Here is a 13964-nt window from a genome sequence, read left to right as displayed (position 1 = left end):
ATCATTACATGTTGGGATTTGTCAGTGTCAGGGAAAACCTATGATAAGGCAGTGATTCATTTTAACTTGTCCATTACTTTCCACCCTTCTCTTCTATTCAGTAGTGATTGATAGAACTATTCACAATAGCCAAGTTATGGAAACAGCCAAGATGCCCCAGCACTGACGAATGGATTAAGAAAATGTGGTATCTATACACAATGGAATTTTATGCAGCCATGAAGAAGAACGAAATGTTATCATTCGCTGGTAAATGGATGGAATTGGAGAACATCATTCTGAGTGAGGTTAGCCTGGCTCAAAAGACCAAAAATCGTATGTTCTCCCTCATATGTGGACATTAGATCAAGGGCAAACACAACAAGGGGATTGGACTATGAGCACATGATAAAAGCGAGAGCACACAAGGGAGGGGTGAGGATAGGTAAGACACCTAAAAAACTAGCTAGCATTTGTTGCCCTTAATGCAGAGAAACTAAAGCAGATACCTTAAAGCAACTGAGGCCAATAGGAAAAGGGGACCAGGAACTAGAGAAAAGGTTAGATTAAAAAGAATTAACCTAGAAGGTAACACCCATGCACAGGAAATCAATGTGAGTCAATGCCCTGTATAGCTATCCTTATCTCAACGAGCAAAACCCCTTGTTCCTTCCTATTATTGCTTATACTCTCTCTACAACAAAATTAGAGATAAGGGCAAAATAGTTTCTGCTGGGTATTGAGAGGGGAGCGGGAGGGGGTGGAGTGGGTGGTAAGGGAGGGGGTGGGGGCAGGGGGGAGAAATAAACCAAGCCTTGTATGCACATATGAATAATAAAAGTAAAATGAAAAAAAAAAAAAAAGAAAATTATACTACCTAAGCAAACCTAAGAAATGACTCTTGTTAGTAAGTGAAAGCTATAGGCCTAGTCCCATGTCTTGACTAGTTTCCCTGACACTAAAATACCTAAACAAAATAATGGCATAATGATGATAGATTCTGATATATTTCTATTAAACAGTGAACAGACAGATCTGCACTGGTGATAGGCTAAGTACATACGTTATAGTATAAAATTATAATGTTCATTGACCTATAAGTGTAAGGACCTATCTTAAAATGAGAGGTAACACCTTCTAACCTCCTTGAACTTCTCTCTCTCTAAATATTATGTGGGGTATTCCTCAATGCACACTAAGCCACTGTGGTATTTAGGAAATCTCTCTTCCTCACTGATCATTAGTCCCCTATAAAAGATAGACTTATACTCCATTATCTATAAGGTTTTTTTTTCCAGTGGCCATATTTTCTCTGAATGTATCTATTATTATGCTTCCGTGAAAATCTATCCCCACTTAATTAGATACTTTATCTTTTTCCAAAAGGACTGCATTGTGTTCTCTGGACTGATTTGATCAGAGAGGGCAATAACAACAGTATCAGCTAATATGCACGAGTTGTGAAAATTTAGATATTTTAAACTCAGCCTTTTTTGGGTGGTGTCCATTCTGCACTCAGACTGCATTAGATACATAATAGATGTGCTTTTGTAACTATTAGTGCTCTGGAAAATAACAATTACAATTACAATTTCTGTACAGTACTATGACTCCATTAAATGGATGTATATGCATAACTTATGAAACCAATGTTGTATTCTTTATTTTATGACCAATATAACAGAGTGCATATTTAGACCAAGCTTATAATATAATAACAGTAGCATTATTTGAAAATTGGGAAATAGTTTATGGTATCGATTTTTTTCTTTTTTGTAATAGGAGCCACTCAGATGATAGCCTCACCCTCTGGCTCCTGCAAAGGTCAAGAAGAATGACCATCAATGGCAGATGGCAGCTGCAACACAGCAGCACTAACAGCCAACTTTACACTCATGTGATCATGTTATGTTTCCTCATGGTTTCCAGTACTCTACATGATCAGAAATACTTCTCTAGTAATGAACTATAGAAATGATCACTGAAAATATCATCATGTTTGTTTATTTGCATGCTGCACAACAGTAAATATGAAAGAACTAAAACAGTAGTCAAGAAAATAGAGGAATCTCACATCAGAAAAGTGAAAGAGGCTGGGAGTGGTGGCTCATACTTACCAACTCTGGAAGTGGAGATCAGAAGGATGGGATTCAAGGCCAACTTAGGCAAAAAAACTCATGCGATCCTATTTCAACCAATAAAGTGTAGTACATGCCTATCATCTCAACTTCATGGAAAACATAAATAGGAGAATTGTAGACTTAGGCAACCCTGGCATGAATGACAGAGTCTATTTGAAACATAATGAAAGAAAAAGGCCCTAGGAGCATGGCTCAGGTGGCAGAATGCCTGCCTGACAAATGCAAGGCTCTGAGTTCAAACTCCAGTGACAAATAGCAGATAAACATAAGATGTGGGCACAGAAAGAATGAAATCAATGTAATTAAAATTTTCAATTCTGTAGATGACCAATCTCTGTTAAGATCCAAATAGCTCATCAAGACCAAGGGTGCTTTGAAGTTTGTCACTCACTTAAAACTTAATCTTTTCTTTATTCAAGAGTAAGCCACACCTTAAAAGTCAACTAGGCCTGGGGTTGGGAGTTATGCACAAATAATCTCTGTAATTTAACAAGACAAAACCCTGGGCCCAAGAACTGCACCCTAGGTATAACAAAGTCAAATGGCCAAGAATTTCACACAGATAGATAAAATCAAGGACTGAGAATTTCACACAGGTAATTCAACTTAATAAGATAAAGACCTAGATTGGAAGTCCATCATAGGGATGAGATGGGCCTGAGATTGAGAATTCTTCAATAACTCTTTCACCTCCAAATTCTGAGACTCTTTCTCACTCTCGTGACAACCCACTTTAGAGACTGTCTGCTTTGTTAACAGTGCTGGTACAGTCTGATCAGAAGACTTCCAAATTCTTTGTATCCCACCAGATAGAATCCATGCCAAGACATGTGGGTGCAAAGAGAGTTTATTAAAAGTAAGAGAAGAAAAATACAAAGAGAAGCATGAGGGTACCCAGGTAGGAGACAAAAACAGTGTTTCTCTCCACTTCAGGTGCTTTTAAAACCTATGATAACCTATGGGAAGGGGAAAACAAGGAGAGTCCCACCAAGTAATTAATGACAGGGGAGGGACATGTGTAGTTCCCAGCCAGGTGAGGGTGGTTCCTGAGACAAAGCATGGTTAATCTAAGATGTAATATTTTTTTGTATGAGTCTGGAACTTTCCCTCCTTCTGCCTGCATCACTTTCAGTCTCTTGAAAGTGTACTTCTTTCCCAATGACCTTTTTTTTCACTATTTTCCCATCTTGCCTGAATTCTTACAATAGACAGAAGAATTGAGCTGTACATAAGTACAAACCTTTCTGGTAACAAAAGTACCACCAAAATTTAAAAAAGAAAGAAAGAAAAGTGAAAGAATATAGCTATAAAAAAAATTCAAAACTAAGTGATTTCACTTCTATGTTGTTTCTGAATCACAAAATCAATCTATCATATGTGGAATAAATTTATGTTAGGACTCAGGTAATCTCTGGAATACTGAATATGTCCTATTTTGGATTCAAGTTTTGTCACTAGAAGACAGATGAAGGGGCTCCCACAGCTTCCCAGTTTGCACACAAAATTACCTGTCCTTGAGATCCACAAACACTGAAAAAGCATTTCAAGGTGCCTCATAACAAGGAGTCTCACAAGGTGAAAGTTTTACCAAGGATTTATTTTAGTATAACAAGATAAAGTATAGATGGGTGGGGGGAAAGAAAAAGAGAGAGAAACATTTTCAGCCATCATTCAGGAATGGGAGCAAAGACTCAAAATGGTGGTCCACAAATCTTTGTTTTATAGTAGAGAACTGGGGGAATACAGATGGCCAAAGATAATGAGTCTGGGTGTCTGAAATGGTTGACAGGGAGGGATCACCCTCTCAAGTCACACCCTAAATCAGAGACAATAGGATGCTTTAGAACTTCCCTTTCCTAGTCACAATTATTTCTCCAACCTTTCAAGGATCCTTGCAGCTCCATAACACCTCAAAGAGGAAAGCAGAAGCAGGTAGTTGCTCTTTGTCTCCTTTTTTCTGTAACTTAGCATCTAAAAGATGGGAGAGGGCCAGCTGCTTTGGTTCTACTTGTTCCAGTGTCAGAGTCTGACCCTTTAAATATTGATTAAAATATAATTTCCCTGTCTTCTCATCTATCTATACTGTCTCAATTCTGTGTGTAAGATTGTTTTCATTTCTGAGATTTCATTGCTATTACTTTTTGTTTGATATATAAATACTTTTAAAAGCAAGCAAGCATCATTTACTATCAGATTGTTGGCAATTGTAGGGCTTCGTTGTTACTTTTTAAAATCCCTAGCACTTTCAAGTAGCACTTGACAAGGAACTTAATCTTTGCCCAAAAGGACAGATTGTTTTCCTTACCCAATACATTTTTAATTAATAAAACTCTCAGAGAATAGTTCATCAAATAAATATTCTCTATATTGCTAAAAGTGTGGTACCTTGCTTCTACAACTAAAATTAGGGGACCTAATCTGTGGAACGGTGTCATGCTTTGAACTTATTTAATAGTGGTCCATGAATAAAGGCCAGATAACAATCTTCTGAAGGAGCTGCTTTACAAATAGACTGTTGCCTATGATTATTATATTTAGCATCACCAATGTCACCAGCAAAGCTTTTTAGATTAAAATGTTCTTGTTATTTTGTTTTCTTCACTTTTTGACTCTGTTATCTTTTCTCCCTTAAAAAAATGTCATTTTCTATTAAAATAAAATTCCTTTTTCTAGATAATTTAAGTTATCCAATTTTCACCAACTATTGGTATACACTCTCTTAATGGGAAGTGGGAGTTAGACTACATGGCCCAAGAGACACTCATGCTTAACAAGTTAAGATTTGTATACAGCCTAAATGCAAAGTAGCCTAACCACATGAGATAGCCTTAGAAATAGGGAAATGCTTGAATGGAAAAAGAATGACTTAGAAAAGTAATCAGAAATAGTGTGTAAAGATAAGTATACTTCCTTCAAAAATGCATCTGAAAATTAATAAAGCTCTTGGGAAAGCAAATTTTACTTTCTCCAGTTAATTCAGACAACAGCAAATATTTAGGATCGAGCTTTTCACAATATTTCATTTGGAAGCAGATGTGGTGTTTTAGTGTTAAGATATACAAAAAATGACAAATATGAAAAACACTAAAAGTTCTTAAGAATCACTTTTCACAAAATTAAAGTATTTTAATGTTCTAGTATTTTAATGTCACCAGTGAATATTCTAGCTAGAGGAAAATTCCATTACAACAAATAAGACAAAAAAATAACACATCACCTATGACTGCTGACATGAAACTACTTGAAGTATTGCAGAACATAAGCTGGCACATTTCCTGTACTCTTCTCTTAATGACTTTTCTACTTGCAAACATTATCAAGTATGAGGTTTATTTCCATAGAATGAACCACATTAAGTATCAAAGTATGTAGCTAATAAATAAGTAGTTATGAGTATTATGTTTAGTTTGCATTAAGCATATTAAAATTACATAAAAATACAATACATTGTAAAGCCTATGTGAAAATAATATTGTGTGCACTTGAAAGCCCTATGATGTAAATACATACTACATGGTGCCCAATATACACATCAGTCAACCCTAAACTGGTGCCCATATGCAGATGAAGCAACCCTAATCTGGCTCTGATAAACCGCTCCTTTACAGCTATTTAAACTCCACTCCCCACAAGACCATTGCCATTTCCTCCAGATTGGCAACACACATCATGCCGGTTGAGAGCAGAACTGGATAAGGTGGACCAGACTCTCAGCACAGCCCGTCAGATTCCCTGGGCATCCTGGAGGCATATGAAAACTGAGAACTAGCCAGGACCAATTTGGAGCCAGCTGCTGGCTGACTAAGATCAGCTCATAAGGTGAGCTCAGCTTGGGGAAGGCTGAGGTGCTATCCAGTGAAGTTGCAACTCCCTGCAATAAAGTGTGTGAATGAGCAACTTAGTTCTTGCCTATGTTAATTTATTTAGCACCTCACTGACTGTCAACTTCACACTGTTGCCTGCTAGTGACACAAGTGCACCACAATGATTCACAAATAAAATTACAGATTTCCAATGGAAAAAATATGCCCCAAAGCTATCAGTTGGTACACTTCTTTTTTCTTTTTTTGATGAGACTTGGATTTGAACTCTACTTGAACCACACTTCCAGCCTTGGTGGTACACTTTCAAGGGGCAGCTACTTCATTTTCTTTTTGTTTCTCATACATGTACAATATAATCACCAACATTAGTAATCCTTGAATGTCTGGTTGATATAAATAATACAAACTACCAGTAGTGTGGCAGCCCTACTTATTTGTTGCCTTATTTTATCAACCACTGTTTGGATCTGACCTTAGTTTACAGGTAGAATTGAATATGTTCTGGGAACACTAAGAATCACTAATTTTATAAGTTTTAAATATTGCTTTACTATAAGCACACTGTCATATTCTTATAATATTCTATGAGAGGATTTAATATAGTAATTTTTTAAACAAATCTGTTCCATTTCACTTGATTCAGGGATCTATTGTGGTTCCAAAGAAAATGTGTATGAGAATCTAAACTTTGACTTATAATCTATGAGTTTCAGAATAGATATGTGAGAGAAGAAGTCTTTTCTATAAAAGTGTGCTGCCATCTTAACTCCTAGCAGTTCCAGGTTTTTGTTCTGGGTTCTTGTTCACTAGCTCTATTTTCATGCCCAAATTACTACTTATCCCACCCCCAGGCTCCAAGTGTAACATTAGCCAATCATGACAAGTGTATAAACCCTTACCCTAACCAATCAGGGAAAAGAAGCAGTTCTTTCCATATCAGGGGTAAGAACCAGGGCACTGTGTGCCTGCCTGCTTGTTCCAAGTGTGCTTGTGCACCCTTCTGTGCAGAAGTAAATCACCTTGTTGAGATAATCCACCAGTGGTCTGTAATGGTTTTGTTTCTAAAAATTTTGGGGCTCATCCCAGGACAATTCCATCCAGGAGAAGCTACTGGGAAGCCCCCTTTCCCAAGGGAGATGCATCCCTCTGCCTCATTGAGGTGCTCTCAGAGCATTGGGCACCCAGTGCTCCTGGAATGGAAATTTATTTCCAGACCTGGATTTTCTCAACAATACAGGGAAAAAGGGCCCTCGCAAACACTGTGGTGACCAGGTAATTCCACACATGGACTAAGGTAAGAAACACTAGTAGGTGGCAAAGTACTTCGTTGGTGGTCAGGAACATTCTGGAGGTTATGTGAGAGTGAATGAGATGTGTCTGAGATACAAGGTGATAGTGGAATCCTGATCTGAAGTTCTGCAGATATCCTGGTGACTACATACAGCTCATCAGCAGTCTATTTGGACCTAGTTGGGGGTTTATACTGACCTGCTTATTACTCAGTAGCACCACCATCCAGATATGGTCCAGTAAGGGAATTGGTCAGAGATGGACAAACACATGGAGTGGAGTGCAAGAAACCTCTAAGAACAGGGGGATGAGTCTCTACTAAATAACCTCTCCAACTAGGTAGCATGGGATGGGAAACAATCAAAGTCAAAAGAGCTCTAATAAATAAATAAATTAAATATAGGATTCCATCAGACAGTCTGTTAGGGTGTATGTTAAAATACATACATACATAGCCTTTGGCCCAAATACAAAAAGAAACAATGATTAAATATTGCTGTTTTTTCTATACTCAGGGACCTATTATCAAAGGGTTTTTTTGGCTGAAATTTGGGTAAGGTGATGACTGGGTCTGTCAATCACTCATTAAATATGTTAATAATAAAAGTCCAGGGATTCGGGAAGAGACTGACTATTCTCACTTTTGGAGACAGAGTCCTACAAATATATTTCCCCTGAAACTGGGAATAAGGATAAGGATTATTAAAGAGAAAGTCAAGGCTTCATTAAACTTAATGACACCCCAGGGTGAGAACCAGATCCTCCTTGAGGTGTGGACTAAAGATGGAAACCAGGGAAGAATAAAAATTACACCAATTTACATTTACCTGAAAACCCTAGGAAAATGATAAGAAGAAAACAGAACCCCATTCCTTTGGAAGGGAGAGTAGGTTTAAAACCCTTAATTGAGGGATTACTAAGGGATGGACTGCTGGAGACTTGTATGTCCTCTTTTAACACTCTGATACTGCCAGTTAGAAACTCAAAGGGATCTCACTGATTAGTGCAGGATTGAAGGGCAATCAATCAGATAGTCCCAATCAGACAGACAGTTTTTCCAAATCCATAAACTCTCCTCAGAAAATACACAAAGATCACCAATGATTTAGTGTAGTAGACTTAAAGACATATTCTGGGCATACCCCTAGTGGAGGATAGCAGCCATGTCTTTGCTTTCGAATGGGAAGATGCACAAACAGGGAGAAAGCAACAATATAGATGGATAGTCCTTCCCCAAAGTTTTAGCAATTCCCCCAATTTGTTTGGACAGACATTAGAACAAGTGTTAGAGGGATTCATCCTGCCTCCTCAAATGAGTCTCCTGCAGTATACAGATAACCATCTACTATCTGGACTTACTAAAAAGGAAGTAACTGACACTATCATCAGCCTCCTAATTTGGGGGGGTCAACAGGAATTAAGAGTTTCAAAACCTAAATTATAATTTGTTAAAAAAGAAGTAAAATACTCTAGATATTATATCAGTAAAGGAAAACATAAATTGGGTTCTGAACAGATTGAGGGAATTACTGGTGTGCCTTTACCAGCTACAAGGAGGGAACTCCAAAAGTATTTGGAATTAGTGGGGTATTTCAGGTTTTGGAAATAAAATGTATGCCCTCAAAACTAAAGATCTTTATTCTAAACTTTTAAAAGTGCAACCTAACACCTTGCTTTGGAGGTTAGAAGCATTCCAGATGGCAGAAAGCCTCAAACAATCCTTGATCACGGTTCCTGTTTTAGCTTTGCCTTACTTTAAAAAACCTTTCCACTTGTTTTTTAATACAGATAAAAGGACAGCCCCCAGGGTTCTTACTCAGGAACATGGGAAAAAGCAACCTGTAGCCTACCTGTCAAAACTTCTTGATCCTGTGACTCGAGGGTAGCCAGAATGTATCCAAGCTGTGGGCGACACAGCTCTATTAATAGAGAAAAGTGGAAAGCTGACTTTCAGAGGGTCCCTTAGAGTTATCACACCCCACCAGGTCAGGACCATTCTCCAACAAAAAGCAGATTAACTGACTCTAGAATACTAAAATATGAGGCTATCCTATTGGAGAGAAATGACTTAAATCTTATTGCAGAAAATTACTTAAACCCAGCAGAGTTCCTAATAGGAGAAAGGGCTCAGGACCCTATGGAACACTGCTTCCTGGACTTCATTAAATTCCAAACTAAGATCAGGGCAAACCTTAAGGAAACCCCTTTCCTAGATGGGCATAAACTGTTCATGGATGGCTCATCTAGGGTAATCCATGGAAATGACAGAATGAATATTCAATAGTAGATGGAGACAAACTATAGGTCATTGAGACAGGAAGATTGCTTAACAATTGGTCAACTTAGACTTGTGAGTTATTCACTCTAAACCCAGCCTTAAAACTCTTAAATGACAATATATATACTGACACTAAGTATGCATTTGGGGTAGTACATACCTTTGAAAAGATATGGGCTAAAAGGGACTTAATCAATAATAAAGGACAAAATTTAGTACACAAGGAGTTGATCATTAGAGTGTCAAAAAATTTTATGCTGCCCAAAGAGATCGCAATAGTTCATGTTCTAGGGCATCAACAGGCTACTCCCCTAAGGCATGAAAACATAATTTGACTGATGAGGTGGCTCAGGACTCTACTTTACATTTGTAAGTCCCAATGTTCCATGTCACTCTTGTCCTTTGGGCTTCTCCTTTGGTTCCTTCTTTTACCCACCCTCCCCCAGAGGAAGACCAACTAAAGAAGTTGGGTGCTTCTCACCACAAAATGAAACTGGCTCTTCACAGATGGGAGAAAAATGCTTTCCAAATCCATCATGATGGAGATACTAGCTCAGTTGCATCAACAAAGCCATTGGGGACCCGAGCCTATGTCTGATGCTGTCCTCAGAGTCTATTTATGCCCCGGAATATATACACAAGCAAAACAGGTTATGGAGGGCTGCTTAATCTGAAGAAAAGTCAAAACAAGCCTTGAAAAAACAACTCTCAGGAGGGAGAACTCCATGCTTAAGAACCTTCCAAAGTATCCAAATAGACTACATTGAGCTTCCTCAGGTGGGCAGTTTAAAATATTTACTAGTTGTGGCAGATTACCTAATTAACTGGATTAAAGCCATACACTTTCCCAATGCCACTGCCAATAGGATAGTTAAAGTACTCCTAGAGAGTATCATCCCTTGTTTCAGGCTTATTAAAAATATAGATTCTGACAATTGGAGTCACTTCATGGCTAATGTAATCAAGGAACCAACAAAGGTATTAGACATAAAATAGGAATATCACATCCTCTGGCATCCTCCTTCTTTGAAAAAATAAATACATAAATCAAAACTTAAAGAGACAGTTAAGTAAGTGTTTTTTTTAAAAAACTAGGCTGCCTTGAGTGAAGTGTCTTCCCTCGGCCTTATTAGGAATTAAAATAGCTCTGTGTAAAGTTATCAGAATTTCCCCCTATAAAATGTTGTATAGGTTATCTTATTTAGGCTGGCCCTCTGACCTCTCCTCTTTTAAAACCAAAGATCAATTTCTCATAAAAAGAAAATTAATTATATGCTTGGTCTCTCTTCTGACTTATCATCTCTCGGGCAACAAGGTTTGCTGGCTCAAATAACACCACCAGAGTTCTTGGTACCCCCTCACCAACCTGGAGATTACATCCTAGTCAAGACTTGGAGCTAAGAAAAACTAAAAGCAGCCTGGGAGGGACTCTACCAGGTGCTCCTCATCACTGAAATGGCAGTGCATACAGCTAATAGGGGATGGACTCACTGTACTTGGGAAAAAAGGTCCCTACCAGGGAAAAAATGGACTGAATCTTCAGAGTCTGGCAACACCAAAGTAGCTTTCAAAAGACTATAGTGGGACCATTTTCCCTTTTTCACTGATAAGAACTTAATAGGCCATGTGTGGACTAATCAGATGTGGGATGGACTACACAGTATAAGGGCTGGATCTTGTCAACCTATGGGAAGGGAAAGTGGAAACAATTACAAAGTAAGATCCAGACTAGTAGAGCTCTCTCTCTCCCTAGTTGTCAGCTCTACTGATGCAACACCCTGTTTTTGGTCATAGATGACCCACATACCGTGACCATAGAACTTTCCATCTTGAGGCAGCATGGACTACAAGCCAATGTCTCAAAAAGAGACCCTATAGGTATATTCCTTTTAAGATTAGTTAAAAATACTTATAATAACATTGCCTTCTGACAATAGGCCTCTATCTTCAATGCCATCCCTCAAACCTTTTAGTGACCAAGCTAAGGTAACTGTAATAGAGGTTAAGGATTTAAGTCAGATCATGGTTATTAAAACTAGTTATGGAGAAACTATTGCCTGATTTAAATGACTTAAATATTCTGTACACACCTTAAACAAAAACAACTCCTACGCCAGTGTGACAGGAAGGCCCAGAGCCTTAAGTTGTCCCTTTCTCACTGGGATGGACCTCACACTCTACTGAAATGGACTGTATAATAACACTCTTCCAAGAAGCCATGGCTTAGGGGAATGGGTCTTGTACAGCCTTGTCATTAGTGTTCCCATGGTCAAAGTTTCTGGGGGGCAAACATTATGCCAGTCAGTTAGACCCACATCCTAAAACTAACTACATCTCATGCCTCTCCATGTAGTGGGAGAAATTAGAGTTCCTAGGGAATGGCGTTTTCATGCAGTGAAGGCTGATCCTTTGAAAAGTTAAGTAGTAAGTCTGCTCTGACTGTTGCCCAAGCAGATGTCTTGGGGTATTGTGGTGGATCTTTACTTGAGACTTTTCCAGCCAAGTGAAGCCAAGTGAAGTGGGACTTGTACATCAAAAGGATGTCCAACTGGCCATCCTTTACACACCCTGAACTGTCCCCAGGTAACAAGAGACAAAAATGAGACATTAGTCCCTTGGTGGGTCATTTGGCTCTCACATTTATATTGATTCACTTGAAGTCCCCTGGGGAGTTTCTAATGTGTTAAAAGCTGGGAACCAGATTGCTGCAGGATTCAAGTCAGTTCTATTTTGGGTGGTCTACTATAAACAAAAATGCTAATTAAATTAATTATGTTTATTATAATCAACAGAGGTTTGTCAAGAATACCAGGGATACAATAAAAGGAATAGCCAAACAGTTAGTATTAGGAAAAACACTGCTCACAAAGCAAGCTCATGAGAAAAGTCTCACATCCAAGAGCAAAGTTTAATGGAAGGCTCAAACCACCTGACCAGGGAAAGATGGCACAGCACCAATTCTGGGCCAGGTGTGGCTTTTATAGAAAAGGGAGGTTAAAGAAGTTAGTGCACACACAGTAGTCTCTGGTAGGGGTGCGGCTGTCTTAGAGCATGGGAATTTCTGTTAAGGGCGGGGATGTCCTTGGGAGTTTCTCAAGTGAGGTCTGAGGGTAAAATGACTACCAATTTACAAATGGTGACATTATTATTCTATCATTCCCCTATTTTTTCTTTAATAATGATGAGGGTAGGGGCTGAGGATTGGGAACTGGGGCCAAGCATCAGTCTCTTAGCTACTTCCTGTGGGCAAGGAGAGTTGTATGGGGTGAGATCCTCAGACTCCTATGGCATCCTGGTAGGGGCCCTCATAGCAGTCCTCTGGATGGTTTTGAAGAGTTTGATATCCCTGGAGGTACAACTGGTTATGATACAAGGGAGGAAGCTTAAGAATAGGAGGGCAAGAAACATAGGCATTATGATGGGCATTAGCCAGGAGAACCACTATGAAATGTTGTTCCCTAGAAGATTCCAAGAGTCCTCCACCTCCCTTCTCCATTTTTCTGTTTCTTGAGAGGTGTCACCACTGGGGGATCCCATTGAGCTTAACAGCAGTGGGTGTTCTGAGAATGGTCAGATGAGGGCTGGTCCACCGAAGTCCCAATAGAGAGGGTAAAAGATCATTTAGGAGAACAAGATCCCCTGGTTTAACAAAATTGTTATAGGGTGGGGCAGGATCTGGTCTGCATGCTCTCTGAAAAGTTCCTTGAGAAGGTTAAGGTAAGGTAGATAGTCAGCCAGAGGAGCAGGTTCTGTTGAAGGCACATTTATTGGAAGGAGCATAAAAGTTTTCTGCTAAAGGACTGCATACCTAGGGATACAGAATCTGCAAAATCCTGTAACTCCCAAGAAAGCTCCAAGCTGCCTTATGGTATGGGGGAGTGGGAAACAGAAGATTGGGTTGATGTACTCCTGACTCAGGGAGTGAGTCTGTCCCTTTATGGCTACACCTAGGTAGGTGACCTGTGGGAGGCTGTCAGAATTTAGGTTAAGTGTAGCACTCTTGGATAAAAGAGAGCTCTAGCTCATTTTTGTATAACTTTGTAAATGTTTGTACCATATTTAGATAATTTCTTTGATAAAATCTTTCTCTGTAATGGTTTTAATAAATTTGTTATTTTATAAACATAGAGAATTTGATTTTAGTTTGACATGACCCTGAAAATCTTTTAGGCAACTCTTAGATTATAGTCAACTTTAAATTTATCACACACCTAGGCATTTTATTATAAGCTCAGACCTTTATATAATATAGTAAACCCTTTGATGGCTTGTCCTTATCCCTCCTATTTGAAACAATCGTTAGGACAAACCCTTCTTTAAAAAATCCTTTCTCATCCAAAAACATTCTTTCTCCTTTAACTTCTCAAAAAATACATGTACTACCTACCTATCTATATCCTTTCCAGTTGTTTACTTTGTAACTTGTATTTTAAAATTAACTTTTATAAAAAT

The 13964-nt window shown here is 38.6% G+C and overlaps 1 non-coding gene across 1 annotated transcript; it reads right to left on the bottom strand.

The window, feature by feature from the left end:
* Nucleotides 1-1763: 1763 nt before the first annotated feature.
* Nucleotides 1764-1976, bottom strand: LOC141415827 (small nucleolar RNA U3). The gene has a single exon (XR_012440786.1). It is a non-coding gene; the product is annotated as a small nucleolar RNA U3 (small nucleolar RNA).
* Nucleotides 1977-13964: the final 11988 nt, after the last annotated feature.

The sequence above is a fragment of the Castor canadensis genome, chromosome 1 (genome assembly GCF_047511655.1).
Source record: "Castor canadensis chromosome 1, mCasCan1.hap1v2, whole genome shotgun sequence".
NCBI lineage: Eukaryota > Metazoa > Chordata > Mammalia > Rodentia > Castoridae > Castor > Castor canadensis.
The sequence above is the reverse complement of the archived record's forward strand: the minus strand, read 5'-3'. Positions and strand labels throughout refer to the sequence as shown.